Source organism: Natrix helvetica (genome assembly GCF_964273705.1).
Source record: "Natrix helvetica genome assembly, chromosome: 4".
Lineage (NCBI taxonomy): Eukaryota > Metazoa > Chordata > Lepidosauria > Squamata > Natricidae > Natrix > Natrix helvetica.
The window spans coordinates 123394494-123417817 of record NC_138550.1 but is presented as its reverse complement, the minus strand read 5'-3'; positions in this window follow the sequence as shown (position 1 = coordinate 123417817).

The following is a 23324-nucleotide window of genomic DNA, read 5'->3' as shown; positions in this document are numbered from 1 at the left end:
ATCTTTATGTTATATTTATATCTCTCCAGCAAAAAAAATCAAGATGACTAACAGTAAATACAATAATAAAACAATTGCAACTATAAAATTCTGTAATAATATCTATGAGGCTCAAAATGTTGCCATAATATTAAATGCCAATCACAGAGTAGGACCAGGTTTGTGAAAATAAAGCCATGTCTAATCCATATTCATCCCTTTTCTGCACAATCTGCTTAGTTTTAAGCATCTTTTCTTCCAAACTACATATATATAAAAGCTTTTCATTTGAAATAAACATTAAATCATAAATATATTCATATCTCTCAAATGCATACTTTATGCAGAATGTACTTGCTTATTGTTTATTTAGCTTTAAGAAAATGCCAGAGGTGACTGTTGCCTTCCCCTAAGTAAATTAACCTTCTCCATTCTGGCATCTTCCAATATGTTGAATTCAAATTACAGATTTTTTTCAAGCAGCTTGCTTGCTGTGAATTATGGAAAATAAATCCAGTACATCAGAACAGTACATATTGGAGAAGGCAATAATAGGCTCAGGTTAGTTCATATTAGATTTTGCAATGGTTGAATTCCTCGGAGAAGCAGACCTTGAAATTCTTTTGAAAGGTTACATGTGTTTGTTAAATTTATATCACACCTTTCATTCAGGAGCTCAAGGGGACATTCACAGCAATTGTTCCTGCCATTTTCTGCAATTGAATAACCCTGTGAGTAGGTTGTGCTGAGAAAGGGTATCCAGTCAAAATAACCCCATGAGTTTCTGTGTATGAAGGTGAACTTGTTCCTGGATCCCCCGAGTGCTTCCCAATATATTAACACTATACCACATTGCATCCCATTAAAGAAAACAATATTATAAAAAGTTCAAAGGAAGACACCTGATATTTATTTATTAAATTTGCATATCACTGCTATCTTCAATGAGTCCTGGATGTTAACAAAAATAAATATCCAGAGCGGCAGTGGGATTCACTTACGTTCCCTACCGTTTCACAAATGTGAGTGCATGCACAGTGTCTGTGCATGCACACTGCCTTCTGCGCATGCACAATGTTTGTACATTATGTCATGGCAGATGGGTGGAACCTCCCACAGCCGCCGCTATTGGTTCACCTGAACCAGAGAGAACTGGCTGAATACTACCTTTGATCCAGAGTAAGAAATACTAAAATATTCATAGAAGTAAAAAAAAAATAGTCTGGAACCATACACGCATGGATTATAAATGCCTTCTGAAAAAGACCTATCCTAATTCCTGGTAAGTGCTAATCCACTTTCCATAGTGAGGCTTTTCCATGAAATAGATGTCATAACTGAGTCTCCTTCGTCTCACAAAAGTGGGGAATATTATTTCTGGCTGCAGAAAAACTGCAATGCTTTATAGTTTAAAATCAGGATTTCAAATTGCATCAGAAATGCTATATAAAACCAATGCAGGGCCTTCCAAATTAGTGGGATCATATTCAACATGGTGCACATCCACAAACAGATGGGCCCCTGCATTTTTCTTTAATTTAATTGTATTATTTTATTTTATTATTATTTATATTTAAAACATTTATATGGCTGCCCATTTTTTTTAGACAACTGAAAGATACATCAACTAAAATTTCTAAGTGTTCTTCAAAAGTACTTTATGTACAGGATATCATGGTATTCCATATTAGGTGGTAATAAATGTTTGAGTTGTTATTGCAAGACCACCACTCCTGCTCCAACTTGGTCTGGGACTGGCACACAAAGCAAAGATAGATGAAGTTATCATGGCTCCCACCAGTCATCCAGCAGTATAATTTCAGGAGGGTTGATCTAGGAAGATCCCCTCCCAAATGCTACTTCAGGGATAACTCCACCCTCAATAGCCAACACTGCAGCCTGCTGGAAGATTTTATCCATCGGCCTCCCCCGGTCTCCGAAGGCTCTTTGGAACCTATAAACAGGACAGTTTTCGGACTTCCAAAAATGGAGCATGGGGAGCCACTGCACCCCGTACTTCCCCTGCCCCCTGAGTATGCACGCACCCGCTATACGTACACACGTAACCTCCGCACATGCATCTCCCACATGCGTAGCAGGAACCCAAAAATCAGCTGGCTGGCACGCATATGTGCGGTGGAGCTGAGCTGGGCAATGGCTTTCATGCCTGCAGAGAGGGTTCTAAGTGCCATAGGTTCAATACCACAGTGATAGACCATCCAATTTAAGTGTCCAATACAATGCAGCTGTATTTAGCCACAGTGCATGCTAAAGCCTGAGTTTTACTCTACTTTCAGGTTCACTCTACATTTTTGTTAATTAGCACTCATGCACTTATCACCTGGACTCCTGGGTCAGCAAACAGACTTATAAACAATCACATCAAAAATACGACTCACACTTTATATTTGTTAGAAGGCATGAAGACTTCCTTCTGCAAAAGAATGGCTAATTGAATTATGAGATTGCCCCTTGAGCTCTCAAATAATTTCATTCAACAACTGACCTAGAATTTAATTCATCTTGGAACTCCTTTTTACTTATAATTCAACAGATGGGCTTGTACCAGATCAAAGATTTAGACTTTTCTTAACATAAAATCATAATATTCTTACTTTCAATTATTTGTCAAATAAGGATATTTTTCTTACCTTCTTTACAGAAATCACAGTAATTTCTCACTTTCTTTCATGATATACACTGTATTGAATATTGGTAGTGCTACTTACCTATTCATTGGATTTTTAACAATGACCTGCAGTTTTTAAATTCAAATAATATGTTCAGATTTGTAAAACCAGTTAATATTGAGTATTGTTTCTTATCTTTTTCCTTGAAAAAGCAAATATCATATAAGGAAAAAATAACATGGAACCTAACATTAAAAAGTATAAATTCACAAGAAGACAAACAAGGAAAATATCCAGAGCTAGATCAAAGAAGCATTTTAAATGCATCACGAGGCAATATGATATTTAGAAAAAAAAATGAGGGAAAAAAGCTAAAGAGATTGCAGAAGTGGATTCTAGAAATTGATTATTTGCATTTATTTTAATGTGGTTCAGTTGAATAAGACCAACCTGAGAACAACCTTGGGTAAGAGAGTGATGGAATGAGTAGAACAGCTAAAGGCAACTAAGAAATGGACTGTTGTATTAATTGATAAATTATAAATTGATAAAGAACTCGAAGTAGCATCCAATCAGTAGTAATTGAAGAAATCTTCTATAAAATTGTTAAACTTTTTCTATAAGGTAATTGATCATTGATGACAGCCTCTATAATTTTTCTAAATCTTCAGGAAAGCGAAGTTATAGCTTTATGGTATGGACATCATATTGGAGCTGATCCGATGCATTATTCCATTGATTTGTAGTTAAATAATTGTTGCAAAAATTCGCAGAATCAGTAAATTTCCCTCGATGCTTGGAATTCAATGAAGCGGATTTGCCAGGTCTGTTTGTCACTATGCTAAATAGAAGTAACCTTGCACTAAGCCAAAATCAGGGCAAGGCAGAACAGTGCTTCATGAGCAGCGCTGCAGAATGTACAGTAAGTTCTCTTGTTTCTGTTTGCACAGCACAAAGAACAACCACTTCTAGACTGAGAGCTATGAAACCCAAGGATCGCAGCATGGACCATGCTCTCCACTCTCCTGCCTGTCTCTCTCTTTGTAGATTGCTTAAAGATTTCTTGTTTTAAAGAAGTTCCACTTTAATGGAGGAATGACACACTTTTCTATCTCTTCCCTAGGCAAGGCATGCCAATTCAGGTGTGGAGCTGTTTTACAGAACTATCCCTCCTTCTACAGAAAAGAACATGAGAAGTTGCCCTATTTGCAATAGCCCTTTGAATATAAAGCATAGTCGTAATATTATTTTTCTCAGAATTACAAGGTCTGCAATATTCTTTACCAAGTACTGGTGATTTCAGCTTGAGAGAATTGTTGTCCCAATTTGTTCAGATGATTATTATTACTATTATTTGGTGAGATTCACAGCCTTTGGGGCTGGTTGGTAGCTCAACAGCTCGAGTCTTAACCAAGGACCTAGGAACTGTTAAGGTAACATCGGAGGATATAAGTTGTTCCAAGTAGGGTGGGTTTTTTGTAGAGTCAGAATGTTCAAGTTAGGTAAATTTAGACTTTCCAAATAGCAAGGTAGCCCTTTAAGTATTGCTCCAAGAGCTTCAGTTAGAATTGAGACAAGACATGATTTCTTTTTCCACAGTTGCTCAACCTCAATTTGCAAGTCCTGGTATTTTGTGATTTTTTTTCTTGCTGTTTATCTTCAATTTGTGCATCGCCAGGTATTGCAATGTCAATGAACCATATTTTTTTTATTTTCAATTATTGTTATGTCAGGTGTGTTGTAGACCAAGTGCCTATCAGTCTGGATTCTGAAGTCCCACAAGATTTTGCCTTTCACATTCTCTAAAACCTTCTCAACCTGATGGTCCCAGTGGTTTTTGCTGTACTCAAATCCAAACTTTGGCACAATTTCTAATGCATAATCTTAGCAATTTGGTCATAGCGATGTAGGTAGTCAGTTTGTGAAATTTTGCTGCACCCGCTGATCAAGTGGTCGACTGTATCATCTTTCTCATTATAGAGGTGACATTTGCTATTGGTGGTAACATGTTGAATTTTTGCCTTCATGCAGTTTGTGGCTAAGGCTTTTTCTTGAGCTGCCAAAATAAAGCCTTCTGTTTCTTTTTTCAGTACTCCTGATCTTAACCACTTCTAAGTTAGTTTTGGGTCAGCTTTGCCTTCAATACTTTTCAAGTATTGGCCATGCATAGCTTTGCTTTTCAAATTTTCAGTTCACTTCTCAATTACTTCTTTCTTATATTCTGCTTCTAATTTAGTTGTCTTCAAAAGGCCTCCTTTATTTACTTCCTTAATCATTGGTTCTTCACTTTTCTGGATGTAATCATTTCAGCTGTGTCTTTCTTCTTCCACAGTCTGATTTACTTGTAGGAGTCCTCGACCACCCTCTGCTCTTGGTAGATACAATCGGTCAACATCACTTTTAGGGTGCAAAGCATGATTCATTGTCATAAGCTTCCTTGTTTTTCTGTCCAAATTGTACAACTCCATCTGGGTCCAGTCAATTATTCCTGCAGAGTATCAAATTACAGGTATAGCCCAGGTATTTATGGCTTTTATGATGCTTCATAAATTATTATTATTATTATTATTATTATTATTATTATTATTATTATTATTATTATTATTATTATTATTATTATTATTATTATTATTATTATTATTATTATTAATAATAATAATAATAATAATAATAATAATAATAATAATAATAATAATAATAATAATAATAATAATAATAATAATAATAATTTATTTCTGCTTTGTTTAAAAAGAGAAAAATACAGGATACTGCACTCTGACATAAAATGAGTAACATCTTTGATGGGTTAAGCCAACGGTAGTTGTACAGCCTATAGAAATCTCCCTTGGGGAGCACGTTGTCATTGCTTTAGATCTCATCACAAGTCAACACCTTTGTCGCTATGCATATTTTCACAGATGTCAGTGACATCGTTTTCTTTGCTCTCACTTGAAATGACTGCACTGTAAATAGAAAACTTGATTCAAAAACAAAAAGCTGTTACACTTTCGACATGAAACAATACATGTGCAAAACAAAACTCTCAGTGAAGAGTGAAATTTGCCACATGCCTCTCAACTCCTATGCATTATTTGGAAAGTCCTGTATGAGCAACTCAAGGAGCCAAGATGTGCCTTCCTGTCAAGAGAGACAAAGTAGGTTTCCACTCTTGGATGTGCATTTCCTTCATTTCATTACTCCCCAGCAGAGACAGATAATCCTTCTGTATGGCTTTTGCTGAGTGATATTATATAGATAAATCAGAGGAATACATAACCCAAAGCTTTTTGGAAACTCTGTAACGGGATCATTTTTAGTTCAGCAGTGTGAAACCAAATTTAATTAATAGACTAAGGTTTTTTTTTTTTACTAACTTGGTTTTTATAAAACTTATTAAAAGATAAAAATGATGTACCGAGAGCCACTGCCTTTGAGCATGCTTTAGTTTTCATTTGCCTAATAAAAGGGGATTGGCACATGGACTTAATAGCAATGATAAATGTATATTAATGAAGATAATTATAAACACATGAAAATGTGTGCCACATAAAGAGAAGAATATTGGCAGATGCAATACAGATATCATGTATGTTAATATTATTATAATTCCTAATTTTTATGCATGGCTGTATGTTGAAGAGATCATTATGGATCATATTCTGTCAGTTTCCATGAGAAAAAGAAAATACACAAAGGCAATATGTAATGGCAAAATGCTATTGTCATGTTTTTATTGATGTCAAGTTCAAATTGAAACCGTTTCTTAAAAGTTGTGATAGCCACATGGTTGTTTGAATAATAATTAACATTCTATCTAACTCACAGTAATAAATTAATATTGAAATAATTAGATTCCATACTCATATCATTGTTTATTGAACTGATCTCATGTCAAAAGGAATTAAAAATGAATTTTGAGGAGGTCATCATTACTTGGAAGCATAGGGTACGTAATGAAAATATATTTAGGAATGGTAATTGCCCAACCCCTTTCTACAAGTGAACTGATTTATAATGGATTGTCTCTAATAGCAGTTGAATTGGATCCAAGAAATACTTCCATTTTAAATTGGTTTTATGCCAAATACAGCTGGTTTCCATGTTCCATGTCTGATTGTCCAACCATTAAGGCCATTATGAACAAGAAAAGGAAGGCTTCTTTAGAATGACGTCTTAACCCGAATACTGTATATTTAACTTGTCCTTCAGATGTAACAAAACTACAACTTCTAGAATTCCCTTCTGAGCTGATTCTAAATGAAATACGCAAGATTCTTTTACTAAACTAAGTATGCAAGAGTTTGTCAAATATATTAACAAATGGGGGCTATAAATAAAGATTTCCAACCAACCATATTCACTTTGGATGTTTAAATTGTAAGAGGCTATGAGCATAAATGTTGCCTAAATAATATGAGGTTCAGGTGTGCTCAGGAAAGCAGGTAGTCAATAACAGCATAAGGAATTTTTGTGAATTCATGAATGACAGGTAATATTTCAGAATTTAAATAGGCAAATTGCTTTTTCAAATGTACACCTAAATGTATTAGATTTTACATTTTTGGACTTTGAAACATTTATATCCTGCATATAAATCTTATGACCACGCAAGTGTGCCAATCAAGTAATGGTGGCTAATTGCAACCAATTATGAAGACCTTGTCTTTAAAAGAGAATAAAAGTTCAGTGTTGAAATGTGGAGTCCTAATGTTCTCTGTGCTAAGGTATTAGCTTGCAAATGGTCTATTACCTGATTAGGTAATAGCATCACTGCTAGTGAGTGTGGTTTTTGTTCCCTATTTATATACAGTAGTTTGCTTTGCCAGTGTTGATGGAGGTATAATTTTCATACCTAGAAAAGGAACTTTTCTAGTTCCTTCGATAAGGAAGCAAAAGGTTGTTTTCTACTTGATTGTCTGCTTGCTTTATTGTTTGTCTGGTGTTAATCTCTGCTTATCTGCTAATGGGTGTTGGCTGCTGAAGAGGATGTGTTCCGGTCTTTTTGTTTCCTTCTTAGGTTTTTGTTGCCTTTTTAAAACAGTATGTAAATGTGGTTTATGTATTGATGCATCTATTGATAGCTGATGTGCCCGAGTGCCAAGCTTTCAAGAATTCCTTAGTGATTTTAGATTTAGCTTGGTCTAAGACAGCGATGGCGAACCTTTTTTGGCTCGCGTGCCACAAGGGGGGGGAATGCGGGGGGGTCGTGTGCGGGCATGCCACACCCATAATGCAACGTGCGATCCCCCAGTGCGCATGCGCGCACAACGCACCCCCCCATTTTTACATGCTTTTTTCGCCCTCCCCAGGCTCCAGAGGCTTTATAGGAGCCTGGGGAGAGCAAAAAGAGCCTCCCCCGCCCCCCGAAGGCCATCCTGAGGCTTCAGGGACCGTCCGAAGGCATCAGGGAAGTCTCCGGACAGTCCCTGAAGCCTTCAGAATGCTTAAAACGACCCTTCGAGCAAACCGGAAGTCCGAAGGCATCAGGGAAGCCTCCGGACGGTCCCTGAAGCCTTTGGGGGCGGGGGGGCTTTTTCCGCCCTCCCCAGGCTCCTATAAAGCCTCTGGAGCCTGGGGAAGGTAAAAAAATAGCTTTTAAAAAGGTGAAAACAGCTGGCCAACTCGCACATGCGTGCTGGCCAGCTGACAGGGCAGCGTGCCCTGACAAATGGCTCCGCGTGCCACTTGTGGCATGCGTGCCATAGGTTCGCCATCACTGGTCTAGGATGTCAAGCTGAAATTATGTTTGGGTCTATTTATGTCCATACCCCATCTTTGTTTAAAATGTCTGAATGCCTTTCTTTTTTGTCTCCAAACAAGATCAGTCAAATGCAACTAGCCGATATGATTCAACAATATTATGTATCATGCTTTCACTGGAATGGCACTGTCCAGTTTGAAGGACTCATGCTAATGATCCATGAATCTCTGGCCTATACTTTCAAGAGTTGATAATCTCATTGAACCACAGCACCATAAACAGGGAGCATGTTGTTCCTTTGATGAAATGTTTTAGATATTCAAATTTACTTTTTTTACAAAATATTTCATTGTTTTTAAGCTGTAAACAGATCTCTCTCTCTCTCTCTCTCTCTCTCTCTCTCTCCCTCCCTCCCTCCCTCCCTCCCTCCATCTCCCTCCCTCCCTCTCTCTCTCTTTCACTTTCTCCCCACTCTTTATCTCTTTGTCACACACACAGACACATACAAACTCAGGCCCTATATAACAATTTAATTTTTGACCATATGGACCCATAGTAATCATATTTACTACGATATCAGTAAAAGGCTCGTTCATTTGCTAAATATGTATACGAATCTCCATTCAAGGTTTCTATTACTAGAGTCTTTCACTAGAGAAGTAGACTTTTGTTCTCCTTATGTATATTACCATAATCTCCGTATACTCAAGATTGCCTGCAAATCCTATGGGTGCACCTTCTGCACTTAATGCATGTGTGTTGCCTTTAATTTGGTGGTGTCGAGATGTTCTTATTTGGCCTCTGCATATAGGAGAGAATCAAGTAAGTCTCCCAACATGGCTTGTGGCTGATCCCTATGGCTCTTGTTTTGCAGAAATCCATAGCCTAGCTGAATGTGAGATTTTTCAAAAGGCTTTCCTTCACTTTGATCCCTCTGGCAATGAACACAATTTTATCATAATACACCAGGGCCTCTGCATCCACAATTCACAGTCTATGACTTTTTATCCTCCTAATTATGTTGCAAACATGTCCATGCTCGCATTCTCAGCAGTTGGTGGGACTAGAAATTGTTCCTGGAACAAATGCTGGATTGTTTTTTGTTTTTTTTTTTACTTCTAAACTACCATTACCTACTGAATGACAGTCAACATGATTATTCCTCATATATTTTAGACACAACCAGAACTGTAACTTCTGCTTACAATTGTATCAGGTTTTCCCAAAGGTCTCAAGTCAGCACTCATTTTGAAGTAGGTTTTAAATGCTTTATTTCTTCAAAACTTGTTCATAGTCTTTTTTCAGAAGCATGCTCAGATTCACTGGCTTTTCTTTTCCTACTGACAGCTGCAGGATATTTCCTATACATCTAGATTTTTTTTAAAAAAAGATAATTGGATTGGATTTAAAGGTATTTGTCATGTTATATCTTCTTTGTTACTGAAATGAGTTGAATTGAATTGAACTGAAACCAATCTGTGTTAGTTTAGAACTAGTGTGTGTTATGAGCCTACTGCCCACAGGAAGGAAGGAAGGAAGGAAGGAAGGAAGGAAGGAAGGAAGGAAGGAAGGAAGGAAGGAAGGAAGGAAGGAAGGAAGGAAGGAAGGATGGAGACGAAGGGGAGAGGGAGGAAAGGCTTTGAAATAAGATTTTGAAATTAATTAGAATAATTCTTGCTGTGGTAAAATACTATTGTTTAAATTAAAAAAAACATGAACTCTGAAGCTTGGACACTAGAATGAACCAGGAAAATTACCATTATAGGAGAAAGAAATAACTTACATTAATTTACTAATACAGAATGAAGCAAAACACTGCTTTGTACTGTATTGATGGATATTTGTAAACAATGGACCCAGAAACTAATTTTATAAATAAATGGTATTATAGATAGATTGTGTTTTTAAAAAAATTGGAAAGGGAAAATGTTTTACCGAACAAGACTGAGACTACTTGGGAAGTGGATTTAAAAATGACAAAAATGATATTGAAAAAAATGATGTACAACTGAAACCAGTTCATATCTTAATGTTTTAATGAATAATTTCTATATTCTTGTTTTTTAAAATGTGTTTCTATTTTTCTTTCTTTTCTGTACTTTCCATTTCTTCTTTGTTTATATTATTTTATATTATTAAGAAATAGAGTATTGGAAATGTCCTGTGTATTTTTATTAGACTTCATTGTTCAACTCCAGGATTTTTGTCAGTAAGTGTGTGAGTTAAAAAAAAAAGAATGACATTGATTCCAGCATGGGGAACTTTTGGCCCCTGGAACATCACTGTCAAATCTGTTTGTAGAAACAGTTGTGAAGCATCTATGAGACATTGCACCTTAGGTAGCAAGGTGTCAGTTGCTCATATCCTCTTATCCTTGGAAGTATTTTCTTCAGCAATATGCTCTGAATCCCACCAGCTGGCTGCAGCTAATGTTTGTTATAAAAGTCAAGAACTGCTTAGGATGGGTGGAAGATGCCTAACTGACCATAAATTACTTTCTTCCCATAAGTAATGTCTCTTTTTTAATTGGATGAGTAATAAAATACATATATACCTTTCTTTCTCTCCTGTTGGATTACACAGGCATACAGAAACTTTAGGACAACCTTTTCCTACTGAGAGCATTTCTGAAAGGTAGTTTAGGAATATAGGAAGTTAGCACCCATCCCTCTCCTAGCAGAATGAAATATTCTAGGAAATATTAAAAAGGCAGAATATTATACCTCAATGGATAAGAAAAGGAGAAACATCCTCTTGGAAAGCAGCCCCCACCTTTGCTAATAGCCCCAGAAAGACTGGTGCCAACCTATCTACAAAACAAAAGACTGGACCATCTTATCTACAGAAGACCTTTAGCTCCAGGGTAATAGGATTAGCCCTCACTCAAGAACCAAACCAGGACAAAGCCATTAAGCCATAATAGTAATTGACCAAAGCTCCTTCATTACATCACCCAGCAAGATTCAACCAAGCTTGGGACTCAAGACAATCTACTAAGTTGCATGCATGGCCCCATGGGAGTCTGACAACCAATCAGAATATATTTCTTACACAGGAACAGGAAGTACCAACGCAGGGCTGAAGAGAGGGTATAAATCTGTCTCTCATTCTCTCACCCATGTCCTCAATTGCCCCGGACCTCAAAGAACGTGGTCCTGTCCACCATTAAACTGTCTTTCAAACAATCTCCATGTTTCCAGTATCTTTCTTTCCACTTCCACTGAACCCAGATGGACATTTCTTCCAACAGCAGGATTGTACCAATTGAGTATGGGATTAAAGCCAATGGATAATCCATTCTCTAACACATCTTTTTCTGTTTTTTTGACTCCCACTTCTGACACTCTTCTCTTCCTTTATCGCTTGCCTTTTTTGCTTTCTCTTTCCAACAACTTTTTCTGCCTTTGTTTTCCTTGTCATTCAAGAGGTTGGCAAGTGGAAGACAAATTTCTCTTAACTAAAGTCTAAACTCAAATGCAATAGGGAACTTTTCAAATTAGACTGAGGGCCACATACAGTATAATAGACCAAGAGATGCACGTGTCTCCTGGATTTTGTTGTTCTGTAGCAAATATCTCTGGCTCCACAACTGCTCACAGAGGCATTGATTCTATTACGCTATTGAGAAGATGAGTGTCTACTAGGAATGATATCCCTAAGGGGTGAAAATTGAGGGAAGGTTTTTTGATCCTTAATATGCCACAGACTGGAATAAAAGGGAAAAAGATAAGATTAATGGATTGTCTCTCTCTCTAAGAACATAAGTGATCATCACTGACCAGGCAATACAAAGTTCAAACATTCTTAGTATTTAGATCCAGAAATAGATGTTATGCACCTTTGACAGATTCAAAGAAGCTTTCTTTCTTATGTGACTCAACATCACTAATGTAGAACGTTTTATCACTGAAATGAGGGGTGTATTATGTTGATGGGTTTTAAAAAAGGAAATGAAGATAAAACCACCCTTTAGCAGTCTGGTTCTTTTCTTTTGGTTTCTTTTTTGATGCTCACTTAAAGATGATCCTTGATCTATTAAATTCTCCCTTTTGTAAAAGAAACCCATATATGCTGCAAAAATAAACTAAAATGCCCTTGATGGAAATATCACACTCTCACCTCTTGAAAATCAAATGGCACTGTTTTTTTTTAAATTCACAGAAATCTCATAAACCAAATTATTTCTTTCCTTTTTACTCCTTTTTCCTGAAATGCCTTGATTTTTACAGAGCTATTCTCAGAAAGTGTTCCTACTGTCATTAAGGAAATAATGGAATAATGATTGAAAGAGAAAAAAAGTGAAGACATTTGCTAACTTTTGAGTTTCCAAAAATTTGTCTGAAGAAAAGTTAAAAAGCAGAAAAAGCTTAGGGTGATTGCCCCCAAGGAGACAAGTGGTGTCATATATCATGATACCATACACATGCAACAATCATGTTTATGTTATTGTGGCTTATAGCCAAAATCTATGGAGAATAGGTAATATATCAGTAAAAGCTATTTTGTTAGCTATCCACATATGTGAGTTGAGTATGTGTTTCCTGTAACTATAACCCTAAAATTTATTCCGCATGAGCCAGGAACTGAGCCCTCAGGATTGTATAAAAATGTTACACCTGTCTGCAACTTTTTAAAATAGACTCTTTGTTTCTTGAGACTGGGGAACAGCCATATCATGCTAGGAAAAGATGGAGCTGCCTTAAATGTCCCCCAGAGATGTGACATTTGCGCACACCCAATCTTTAAAATAACTTTTTCTTCTAATTATTTCAAAAGTGCTACAAAAACCAAATTCTAAATTCCATTTGTTATTTGATACTGGTGTTAACAAACCTGTAAATAGTAGGAAATATTCAGACAACAAAAGGAGAAGAATATGGGAATTTACACTGCAAACTTCTGTTCCTTATGGCTCATTGAATTTTATAAGATATACCCATCAGTGTGTCTAGCACTACAAGATTAGAGGATGTTCCACTTTAAGGATTTGAGAAAATCAGGGAATGAAAGTTATTTTCAGGTTCATTAAATACTGCTTTGTCAATACTGTGTGATTTCACAAAGATCAGCATTGCGGCATCCTTGTAAAGAAAATGTTACATAATAGAACTCATATACCTTACTTTCAGTGAAAGGAAGGACTTGGACAATGTATGCTTGAAAAGATAGAAATCAGCAAGACTTTCTCTTAAACAAGTGTATATAAAACAACAGCTTAAAACCAGTGTTTTCAAACTTGGCAAATTTAAGTATATACCGTATTTATTCGAGTATAACACGCAAAATTTTGTACCAAAAAAAGGAATCAAAGTTTGGGTGCGCGTTATAAATGAGGGCTGGGGTGGGGTGGCAGTGGCGGCCGGTCCATTGAGGGCGCAGGCGAATTGTAAATTGTAAATTTCCGGACTGCAGCCTCGATCCCGGCCTCAGGCGGTGCCGCACCGTGCTCAATAGCTGCCTGTCGCCTTTCCCCTCCTTTGTCTCCCAGCCGGGGCGGCTCGCCGCCGAGTTGCGACTATTGCCGCCGCTGCTGCCGCCGTTCACAGGACCCGCCTCTCACCCTCTTCCTCCAGTCGGCAGGAGGAAGAGGGTGAGAGGCGGGTCCTGTGAACAGCGGCAGCAGCGGTGGCAATAGTCATGGCCGCATGTGTTCAACAATGTTTTTTTGTCAATTACAATGCTTGGTGTGAAACAAAATTTTATACCGATTTTTAATCGAAAATTAGGGGGTGCGCGTTATACACGTGTGCACATTATACTCGAATAAATACGGTACTTCAACTCCCAGAATTGCCTAGCCGGCTGAAGTCCACACATCTTAAAATTGCTCCATTTGAAAAACACTGGTCTAAAACAACTTTTGGGGAGTGAGCCTATATGGCTTATAAACCAGGTTATGCAAATTGTAGCTGTAAAGGTATATATCCTGAGGTTCAAAGATGAGAAACCATCAACTTGACAACCAATTTAAGTGGCTATTTTACTTCTGTTAAAATTGTCATTATTTTTCAGGTTCATAAGTATTCCTTGCAATTTGATACAATTCACCTTGTGCACTTGTTGTGCATTTGGAGTTTAAAAGGCAGCATTAGGAGTGATGCACATTGCCAGTTTCTTAAAACTAAGGAGCCTAAATAACCTTAGATGATCCAATTTCTTGCACTCTCTGATTCTCCCATCTGTCATTTCTTACCCAATTATTCAGCATGAAAATAGTTGCATTTATCATTCTGAAGGAACAATGGATCTCATTTGGAGTGACTGTCTGGGGTCAAATAAGTATTTCTAGGTTGCTTTTCTTTCCAATGTTTTGAAATATTATTGCACTCAAGGCACAGTGCTAAAGGGTACTTTAGGGGAGAAAAAGAGGAAACATGAGCAAGCAGTTTCACTTCCTCCCTACACACTTAGTTCACAAGGCTAAATGATTAGGTGGATATGAAACAATTATTTCTGAAGTCAGCTAGTGAAAACTTGTCTCATATGACTTTCATGTAGCCTGCTTGTAATTGATTTCAGAGCTTTTCGCTTATTTCATGCCAAATGTCAGATTAATTGCATTCTTCAGCTTCATATGGAAAGTACTGTTACCATAATCTTGAAGGAAGTTAAACAAATTGCAATATTTTCTTCCCTCACTTTAGAGATCTCCAGTTGTGTTTGTAGTATTCAGCCACTACAGACCTTCCCAAGACCACCAGTGCCACAATTGACACATAAATGATTATTAACCAGCAGACTTGGGGCAATAATTGAAAAAGATTCATACCTATCAAGTCAACTTTGGCATTTGGTGACATAAGAGGAGACTAAGTATCTCAGGGGTTAAAGTAGATCTTTGGCCTCATATCCCAATCTGAGGTCTAGTAGGGAGTAAGATATGGAATCCAACATTGGAGATCCTAATCAGATTTTTTTAGACTTTGGATACTTTCTCAGATACTATAAGGTTTCGCTTTAAGAGAACCTTCAGGTCAGACCTGTGTTGATTTGATTACATAGAAGCTAACTTCTTTTTGCAAGTTTTTGCACATTTGCACATCACCGCCCCGAGTCCTTTGGGGAGAGGGGGCGGTCTAGAAATTCAAAGAAAATAAAAATAAAATAAATTTGCAAGTAAATGTACACTTAATTTAGGAATACTGGTATATCTAATACCTGAACAATATACAGGGGTACATTCAGCATTGCAAACATATCTGTTCATTGTCCCAAAGGTGCTTTTTCAAGAGGCAACTGGACTTTCTTATTTTTTTCTTTGAAAGATGTTTCACTTCTCATCCAAGAAGCTTCTTCAGCTCTGGCAGAATAGTGGGGAATTGAAGGATTTATATTCCTTGCAGACAGTTGGTAATGTTCATCCTTTTAGAGCATGAGTGTCAAACTCACTGCATCATGGTACCATCATGTGATGTATCATGATGTTTTTCCCTTCACGGAGCTGGGGTGGGCATGGCCTGCACGTGATGCATTTGGCCCAAAGGGTTCCGGTTTCACACCCGTTTTAGAGGGTCGATTAAGCCCTTGCAGGTTTATCTGTGTCTTCAGGATCACCTGAATATTGCTTCAAGTGACCCTGACAGTGTCACACAGATAAACCTCCAAGGGCTTCAACGACCCTCTTAAAAGATGCAAATTACCAGCTGTCTGCAAGGAATATAAATCCTTCCATTTCCCCCAATCCTATCTGAGCTGAAGAAGCTTCTTGGATGAGAAGCAAAATGTCTTCAAAATAAAAAATAAGAAAGTCCAGTTGCCTCCTGAAAAAGATCCTTTGGGACAACCTTGACCTGGATGATTAAGAATCTCTACAGACTTAATCTGTTCATTGAGATTTTATATTTTTAAGAAGGAGAATAATTTCTTATAGTAAGTTAATGAGATATGAAGATATAAACATACACATAGAGATAAATAGATTTGTTTTTTTAAAAAAATCAAAACTTCCCATTCAAAAAATATTTTTGTATTTACATGGTTGCAATAATAAAACATCAATAAACAACCTGAAGCATGCAAATAAAGTTATAGCGGCATGGATACGATTTTTTACATATCAAAGGCTACCGATCTTTGAGTGTAGGGTAACACCCAAATGATGGATCGGTTGCAGCATTTGCAGTTCTGGCTTTGTGGAGTGCTTGTTTCTCTTGTGCTATGGTTATAGCAGAACCATACAATAGCTATTATAGCATCTATTACCAGCAGTGGTGAAATTCATTTTTTTTTACTACTGGTTCTTTGGCCGTGGCTTGGTGGGCATGGTAGGGGGAGGATACTGCAAAATCTCCATTCCCTCCCCATTCAGGGGCCAGCCAGAGGTGGTATTTGCTGGTTCTGCAAACTACTCAAAATTTCCACTACTTGCTCTCCAGAACCTGTCAGAACCTGCTGAATTTCACCCCTGATTATCAGGTTACTGTATCTGCTCTGCAGTTCTCTGTAGTTCTCTCTTTTTTGAAACACCTGAATAAGTTTTCTGAAGGCTTACATTTCTAACAGTATTTAGAAAATGATAATAATGTTTGCATATTATATTTCCTACTTTCAAAATACTGTTCTGAATGCATAAAGCTCTAAGTTTGAAGCCCATGTATGAGATGAGATTAATATAACACAAGGGACAGTGAGCAAGTGTATAAAAAAACAGAAACATTAAAAGAACCAGGTTAACATTCTCCATCTGACCTACCCAAAGTATGATCTCGCTTTTTAATTTATTTTTTCCTAAAGCGAGTTATTAAAAGTTCTTGGCTTTCAAACTTTCTTTTTATGCTCTTTCTAACTTCTGCCTTTTGAAAGCTCATTCGTTTTACATCTTGGAACAGCACTATCCTGCTTGTACATTGCTATGAGTCTTACAGATGCATTTGATGATGAAGGAAAAATGCCAAGACACTTTAGTCTTTTCCTGATTCTGATTCAGAGGTAATTTACTGGAAGGATTTTCCCCCCAGAAAGGTATAATTCTGAAAGTAGTATATATTAAAATAATGGCTGTGTCATTTTATTTCCATCCAGAGATGCAGCAAATTCTTTCCCATCAGAAATATACACATTTTGTTACTTTAGCAATGTAGCATCAGTGCTCTTTTTTTCCTGCTGCATTTGGTTTAGCAAAATCATGCCTAGAAGCTAATCAGCCCAGAGTAGTGTTCCCTATCTTCACTGGATGAGCTACAGGTGCAATGAAGGTTTGTTCAATGCTAAAGGGACCTAAAAACTCAGTGCTTGTTTGCCAGTCCAATGAAATAAGTAAGACTTGGGTTCCATTGAGTCTTTGTGAGTGACTGTTTCAAGCCTCTGAATATCCCATTTGCACACAATTTACTGATCATCTGGATGATGCCCTTATCATTTAATCAGCACTACAATAATTACAGGTTTTTTCCCTGCTTTTTATGCTGGATTTATATGTCTCCAGAAAATTACCTAATTCATGGCATTGTTAAAATGCCCAGATCTCCTACTTGACTAATTATTTAGTGTCTTTTGTGCTCAAGGCTTTTAGCTGCCCAAACAGTTATATGCCAATGGCAAAACAGCTGTTAAATGTTCCATCATATGTGCAAAGCATGAGTCAATGAGTTATTCTGTGCACTCCATTCTCTGTTGTTTTTCTCTCAGAAGCCTAGTTTCAAGTCTTTTTTAGTTGCTAGACATATCTGGAATTTCTTTACTAACATCACAAAATGTCTGCCTTTGAGTATACTCAAAAGCATCATGGCTATATATCATTTTGCAGATAGGGACAAAGTTATCCCAAAATTGCACACACAGTTCATACATACTGACACTCATCCCAGGGACTGCTTCATATCCTATAACATTCCCTGGAGCTCTCCATACCATTTCTTATTATTTATTTATTTATTTTATTTTCAAAATTTATAGACCGCCCCCTCTCCCTGAAGGGACTCGGGGCAGTGTACAGGCATCACATTAAAAACAGATACAAAAAATAAATACCCTTACATACCCTTAAAAGCGAATTAAACCTAAATTTAGCTGTACAGAATAATAAAAGTTAAAATCAGCTAAAAAGCGTACCCCTGAAAATTTAAAAATGCAGACTTGAGGGACTAAAATTTGGGATTAGGCCAGGCCGGCTAAATTGAACAGGTGGGTTTTAAGTTTCTTATGGAAGGAGCGGAGGTCGGTGGTAGTTCTGATGTCCGGGGGGAGGTCATTCCAGAGGGTCGGGCCCATCAGAGAGAAGGCCCTACTCCTGGGCGTCGCCCGCTGGCATTGCCTAGTGGACGGCACCCAGAGGAGTCCCTCTCTGTGAGAGCAAATCGGCCGAAGGGATTTATGGGGCAGGATACGATCCCGCAAATAGCTAGGTCCTGTGCCATGGAGAGCTTTAAAGATGATAACCAACACCTTGAAACGCACCCGGAAAGCCACAGGCAGCCAGTGCAGCCCGCGCAGCAGAGGTGTTACATGGGAGTATCTAGTGACTCCCACAATTGTCCGCGCGGCTGCATTCTGAACCAGCTGCAGCCTTCGGGTGCATCTCAAGGGGAGCCCCATGTAGTTAAGCCCCAAATGCTGTCTATTTGTTTTTCTTTACTGGCTACATTGACAATGCGCACACGCGCACACACACACACACACACACACACACACACACACACACACACACACATATATATGTGGGCTTTTAAGCCCACAGCTTGAAGATGGCAGGTGTGATCCTGCCGAAACGTTGCAAAGACAATCTCAACCTTACACGGGAAAAGACCCGAATACAACAAAACCAGCATATATATATATATATATATATATATATATATATATATATATATATATATATATATATATATATATATATATATATATATATATATATATATATATATATATATATATATATATATATATATATATATTTACTGAACGTGCTTTGGGGCTCATATAAAGATGCTAAGCCACGACAAAAACAATGAAGGATAAAACTGAAAACCTTAGTATTTGTGTGAATGCAATCAAAGATCCTTAAGCTCATTGATAGTATAAACACAATGTTACAGCACTCACACTCTTTCCCAGTTGTTACCAATTATACAGTTAGCCTTCTTGCTCTCGCTCTCTCATTTTACATGTTATACACACAAAGTGTAAAAACTAACATGAGCTAATAAATAGTAAAAGAAGTAAAGGAAGGGAAGAAGGAAGAAGGGGAAGAAAGAAAGACTACAAAAACCAAGAAAGTTATTAGTTGTAATTTGCCTTCAATTTTAATTTTGTTTGCTGCACAAAGCCACTTGTTGAGATGTAAAATGATGAAATCAATACATTAAATAAATGCCTAAAAGTACCTTATAAAATCAATCTCTGTGTGAAAAATAACTGGATTGACCAAATGTCTGTGCTTAGCATCATAACCCCTCTTAATTTTCAGATGCTCTCATCAAAATTAGAATGGGGGAGGGGAACTATCTCATTTACCAGCAAAATGGTTCTAGGACATTTAGAGGTGCAGCTTGGGAAAATGCCTCAATCTTTAAAAATGACAGGAGTAAGCAATTGCTTGAGATGGAAGTTAATAAGGCAATCCTGGGAAAAATCACTGAACTCTCTATGCTATAAACCCAAATGGTATTTGCATCTGCTGGTCAACAGCAGAACTTTGATGGCTCTTAAGTCAATGGGCTCCGCATTCAAGTCTCTGATGAATAACCATGGCTTAGGAGAAGATATGGAGAGACATGGTAGCTCAGTGGCTAAGACACTGAGCTTGTCAATCAGAAAGGTCGGCAGTTTGACGGTTCCAATCCCTAGCGCGGCATAACGGAGTGAGCTCCCATTACTTGTCCCAGCTCCCATTAACCTAGCAGTTTGAAAGCATATAAAAATGCAAGTAGAAAAATAGGAACCACCTTTGGTGGGAAGGAAACAATATTCCATGTGCCTTTGGCGTTTAGTCATGCTGGTGTGCACCTTCGGTATTTAATCATGCCAGCCATGTGACCATGGAGACATCTTCAGACAGCACTGGCTGTTCGGCTTTGAAACGGAGATGAACACCGCCCCCTAGAATGACTAGATATCTGTGCAAGGAGAACCTTTACCTTTAGAAGAAATACTGTCATACTTCCTCAAAGCTTCCATCCTGTTGAATTAGTTTGTCCTATATTTCAGGAGAAGGGTCTTCTTTAAACTGGCTGGCTACGGTTAGTTTGTTTTAGCCCCCATCCTTTGCAAATGATAGTCAGTCACATAAGCTGACTCAGTGTTTACAGTGTTGTAAATGCTGGCTCTCCTGATTAGCTGTCATCCACTTGGCAAAATCGTCAACAAGCAGCCCTCAGACTGGCTATGAAGTTTGTTTAATTATCTGTGCCTGAGCTGTTCAGTTGCAGAACAGGGACCAATGTAAAGTGAATAAGCTCCTTTGGTCAAATGACCAACCATAAATTCTACCCTGGAGCTATTGATGAAAAAATTGCCCACTCTTAAGGAGATGTATAATTTGCATTGAGTGATGAAAGTCATAAACACTCCAGAATTTCCATCATACTTGTCAGGCAAGGCCTGGGTGAGTAGCTACAATTGTTGCTATGGCATCACTCAAGAAGTGATGCTGCAGCAGTGGACAGGGGCCTATTCTGGCTCATCTGCTCTGCTAATGGGTTTGCTGCTTGGAATAATTAGTCCATCTGAGCCATTTGGATGCTGGAATACTGTAAAAAAAGATGCTGGTAACCTGGTCCACAGTCAACAAAGCTACAAGTATGCTGGTTGCTATGGTCTGAGTCTAGGAACCGAACATTATTTTTCTTCCTATAACAGTAGGTGCAGAAGTTTCTGGTTTTACTGTTGAGCTTCAGCCAGTCTGTTATTCATATACAAAGGCAAGCAGGCTAAATTCAAGACACCACTTTAGACAAGCGACTATGATTGCAAATACTAAACAAATAATAATTTGAACCATCACCTAAAAGCTTACCCCTTTCTGTTTATCTCCATTAATCATGCACTCGTCCTTTCTGGTTGGATCAGAAAGGTTTATGGTTGAATTGTTGAATCCAGGATTTCTTTCTAACCAGGTAAACTTATGTATTTCTCTATCTGAAGGGAATTGACATCTGACAAGTGTTGTTACAATGGTCCTAGTTCCATGGTTATGATTTTGATTTTCTTATCCCCATACCAGGATAACTCTCCAAACCATTTCCAGACACTATCTCTTCCCCCAAATAAAAACAAATAACAGGTATGACAATGGAATTTTTGGAAATGCAAGAAGATGCGGTCCGATTACCTCCGATCTCCGCTCCTTCCGTGTAAAGCTCAAGACCCACCTTTTTCAATTATCTGGCCTGGCTCAACCGTAGTTTCATCCTATTCTTCCTGACAGCCTTTTTTAAATTCGTAATTTTTAATTTGGGGTATTTTAATTGCTAATTTTATCACTATTATTGTATGTATTTAATGACTGTTACCTCCTCCGTGTATGTGTATGCGTGTATGTGTATGTTTATATGTATATATGTATGTGCTTTTATTGTACGCCGCCCTGAGTCCCTTGTGGAGAGGGAGCAGCTAACAAATTAAATTTATTATTTATTTATTTAAGATGTCGACATAAAGGTACTTCTGAGCACCATCTTATCTTTATACTAAGTACTTTATTGTGACAGCCATGCTCAATGAAAAGGAACCCCTATACCAGTCTTTCTTTATTCTACCTTGTTCATTTGCCTCTCTTCTTCTCAACCTCTGAAAAACAGATGGTTTCAGAGTCAAAAATACCATTATTGTTTTACCTACAGCAGAGTAAGAAATATGCCAAGTTTTGAAATGGGGAATATGGCAGAGAGACAAAGAGCAGTCAAAATAATGCAGATGACTTCTGCAGTACCAAAAGCAGTTTAGTGGCACACAATCCAATGAATTGTTAATAATAATAATAATAATAATAATAATAATAATAATAATAATAATAATAATAATAATAATAATAACAACAACAACAACAACAACAACAACAACAACAACAACAATAATAATAATAATAATAATTATTATTATTATTATTATTATTATTATTATTATTATTATTATTATTATTATTATTATTATTTATTTCTTAGCCGCACCCTCTCCCGAAGGACTCGGGGCGGCGTACAATAAAACATATGAAATAAATATATAGACAAGACAGACATATAACAAAGACATATACCAAGACATGTACAATTTTTTACATGTTCATTTTTTCTAACAAGCACTAGGTAATCCATGGAAAAAGTAACATTGGGATTCTTGCTATATCTGAAGAAAGGGGAGGGTATGCTCAATGTGCACAAAGGAAAAAACACAGTACAAGACAAATGACAGATAAGGGGAGGTAATGTATTTTGCTAAAATAATTAATGTCTCCATTTTGAAGGGGCAAATAGGGTTGAAGTACCTTAAGAAAGATACCTCAGTCTGATGTTATGATTTTTTTTTACGTTTGGAATTGGTTTAATCAGATGCATGAAATGATATGCTTACTTACATGTGTGTGGATGTTTGCATGTGCAGAAGGAAAAACATGGAAATGTAAACATGAGGTAAGGGGAAAAAACACACTTATTTGTTTATTCAATTTATATAGCCTCCCAAATCAAAACAACGCTAGTGGTTTACAACAAATTTAAAACTCACTTTAAACCACCAACTTCAAAAATAACGCATAGCAATTGAGCACCAACTCTTTTCATCTCTATAAAACAAATCCCAGGGTCAGACTCACTCAGGAACACACACACACACACACACAGACACACAGACACACAGACACACAGACACACAGACACACAGACACACAGACACACAGACACACACACACACACGCTTTGCCTGTGGGCACAGCTAGAACTTCAGCATCTGTAACGAGGCCACATGGACCAGGGTGGTCCAGATTTCAGGTGATCAGCTGTCGTATACATTCCACAACACTTACGTTAAAGCTAAGCTGTCTGGAGAATGAGGGCCATCTGTCACGTGGCTAGTTAATTTAG